The sequence below is a fragment of the Zingiber officinale genome, chromosome 3A, assembly GCF_018446385.1.
Source record: "Zingiber officinale cultivar Zhangliang chromosome 3A, Zo_v1.1, whole genome shotgun sequence".
NCBI lineage: Eukaryota > Viridiplantae > Streptophyta > Magnoliopsida > Zingiberales > Zingiberaceae > Zingiber > Zingiber officinale.
The window spans coordinates 72,016,438-72,020,188 of NC_055990.1; positions in this window are offsets into that span (position 1 = coordinate 72,016,438).

Sequence of the window (3,751 nt, forward strand, 5' to 3'; positions counted from 1 at the left end):
ATAAAAGCAAAGTAATCTATGTTTTAAACTCTCCTAGATTAACTTGACATTATTTCTTACTTTGTTTGAAGTCTGTATTTATGCTTACTTAATCCATGCTTACTTTTGATGAATGCCAAAGGGGGAGGGTTAGGTGGTTAAGTTAGCTAAACCAAACTGAAAATACAAACTAACTTAAAAACCACATAAATGCATGTTGTTACTTGTTTTTTCTTGCATATGTTTTCACTAACTTAACCAGGTTGTCATTCCATCAAAAAGGAGGAGATTGTTGGTGCGGTTAGCACTAACGATTTAACTCAGGTTTTGATGAATGACAAATAGATTAAGTTAGGTTTGTCATTATCTAATGCTTTGATCGAGTATGCAGGCTAAGTCCAGACAGGTCGACGGGCTGACCGGATGTTTGGCACGAAGTCAAAGCGGGTCGACGGGTTGACCAGACGCTTGGCGAGAAGTCCAGCTAGGTCGACGGGCTGACCAGATAGCTGGGACGAAGTCCAAGCGGGTCGACGGGCTGACCGGACGCTTAGCACGAAGTCCAGCTAGGTCGACGGGCTGACCGGATAGCTGGCACAAAGTCCAGACGGGTCGAAGGGCTGACCGAACGTCTGGCAGGTAAGTAAAGGTAAGTCACTGGAGGAGAGTGACTGTGAGGACGCATCCCAGTTAAGGGGCAGTAGGCGTCGGTCCAGTTTAGATCCATTTTGGATCCCTAAATTGAGACCCTGACTAGGTTTTGGTCTCGGGAAGACAGGACCTAACTCATAAATCTATATAAAATATCTATACATATATTTTTCTAACTCTATTTTGTAGATACAAATGTAGAGCTTCAAATTCTGCACGCGTAGCAACTGACAAAGCTTGATTCCGAGTTCAGAGTCAAAAGTTATGATCTTCGGAAGATGACTGTGTCAAACAAATAGTTGGAGACGACTCGGATCAGTCAGATTCGAACTCTCCTCATCTGATCCGAATTTTTGGGATCTGATAAGCTCTGGAGACCCCTCCAAAGGGCTATAAAAGGAGGGGGTGAGCAAGCTTCAAGGACGCAACTCTCAGAACGAAGAATCTGCTTCCTTGTGCTCCTGCTGCGCTGCGATCTCCGACAAGCTTTTCCTTTCTGTTCTAAGTCTTTTTATTGTCGGTAATTTTTCCTTATTAGCAATATTGTACTTAACTTGTAATCTATATTTCGAATTGCTAGTGAATTTCCCAACGAAAGTACTCACGGAGTACAGACCTTCGAGTAGGAGTCGTCACAGGCTCCGAACGAAGTAAATCCACTATGTTCAATTTTCTTATTCCGCTGCGTTTATACTCGTTGTTTTTCGAATCGATATTCACCCCCCCCTCTATCGACGTTTCATGATCCAACATAAAGAACTCATCACTCAGCTCAACAATCTTGGAGAATCAGTAACGAACCGAGATTCAATCCGGTATGCGCTCAACACCTTCCTGAGAACTCCAGAATGGTCATCCTTAGTAGATGCATACTACATCTTTAAGGACTTCGGGGTAAGTACACTAGAGAATTTGTTTTCTACTTTTGAACTTCACGAAACTCGATGTGCAGATTCTAAAGAAATCAAAAAGTCGAACAACAATCTTACCTTGAAAGCCAAGAAGGAAGATTTTGACTCCAAAACGTCAATCAACGAAGATGAAGCGACGCTACTCGTAAGAAAGTTTAATAAATTTAAATCACAGACGAGAAAGCATTATTGGAACAAAAGGAAGGTCCGATGCTATAATTGCAACGAAGAAGGGCACATCAAGGATGACTCCCAAAATTGAAGAACAAGGACAAGGAAAAAAAATAAGAAGCCAGCTCGGCCCAAGCATAATCTAAAAACCACATGGGATGAATCGTCGTCCTTCGAATCGAAAATTGAAGTCTATGCCAGACTTGCCCTAATGGTTGACCATCAAAAGGAAAACAAAACTAGCTCAAAGATGAATATCGACAAAGGGGAGAATCATCAAAGGAAAGCTAGATGAAGGGGGAGCATCAAAATACGAGGTAAGTCAGGTACATGCTTTATCTCTTGAAAAGTCGTTTAAATTTATTAAAAGTCTTTCCAAGAATTTAGTAAAATTAGAAAAAAAAATATATAGACTTGAAAAGACAATTTGTTAAAGCATGTCCCTTAGATTTGTTTGATAATTTAAAAATAGAAAATGACAAATTGAAAACAGAAATAAAATATTTAAAAAATCATACATGCTCAAATAATCAACATATTAGGAGATATAATAATTTAAACTGGTATTTTAAATACTATAAGGGATAAATTAGTAAAATTTCATAAAAATACATTCCTAAGAATTTCTTAATTAATCCAGTATATAGGAACCTATACTGAGTTCCAAAATCATATTCAGGTTAACTGTATTTTTGGACTAAGGGTTTTCAGAAAGAAAGTTAAATATTTAAATTTTTTAAGAGATTTTGTCTAAAAGTGGTTGATACTCCAATAATCAAGAAGGTCTAGTGCCTCACCACAATTTGGAAGTCAATTACTGAATTGAATATTTAATTAACTTACTATAAAGCATTTAACTAATGTTTTAAATTTTTGTTAGAAAAATTTATTTAAAAAAGGTTTAATCATTAAAATTTGTTTAGTTATTTTTAGGGCTAATCTAAACACTCTTTGAAATTTTTATGAACTAGTGATCAAAATTTTTGAAACTTAACTATTCATTTTTTTTAAAATTTTTTCCTTAGACTTTTTAGACCCTCCAAGTAATATGTTTAACATACCCCATTTTTACATGTGATCAAAAGGGAGAGTAGTAAGATTAAGTCTAGGGGGAGAGTAGTACAATTTTAAATTTTAATTTTTGTACTTGTAATTTTTTTTGCAAGCATTATAACTACTATTTGTTTATGGGTTATCCTAACTTAACTTAGGTTTGATCACATCAAAAAGGAGGATATTGTTAGTACCCCAAGATAATTTTGATGTGTTCAACCAAGTCAAGTTAGGTGGTTTTTAACCCTACATCTAAGTGTGTAGGAACTTAGGAGTACAGGAAGTCGAGTGGCAGACGCAGCTAGCGAGAAGGATGGCACGGGAGAGAGCCGACAGGCTCAGTGCGTTCGAGGGATGAGGTGTTGCGGAAGAGTACCTTGGCGAACGAGGAGGCACGCGGCGTTTCTGAGGAACGAGAAGTTGGAGTGGAAGATTGCTCGAAGGTCAGAAGTTCGGTTCGAGTGACCCCTATTCCGGATGATCGAGATCACCCAAGAGAGTGGAGCCAGAGCGGAAGATCCGGACTAATATGAGCAGGACCAGAGCTAAAGACCCGGACTAAAAAGTCAACTAGAAGCTGACTTCTGGTCCGGGATCCCGAAACCCTTCCGGGCTCCCGGAACCAAAAAGTTAGCTATTTGCGATGTGGTGCATCCCACTACGTCGGGGATAAACTTTTATCCCATTCCAAATGCTTAGAACCCTTCTAGGCGCCTCGAGTAGGGCTATAAAAGCAGTCTTGCTCTTAAAAGTTAAACACAATAAGAAAAAGAGAGAGAGAACACTTGTAAACGATTTCTTTTGTCTAGCTTCATATTTTTAGTACTTCAACTGTTGTAAAGAGGTTTCTCCGCCTGAAGGAGAGTTTAATGTGTTTTTCATCTTTCTTGGATTAACAACTTCCGTGGTTGTAACTAAGTAAATTCTTTCGTGCCTCTTCTTTGCTTTAGTTTCTTATATTTATTTTATGCAAGTGTTAATGTTAA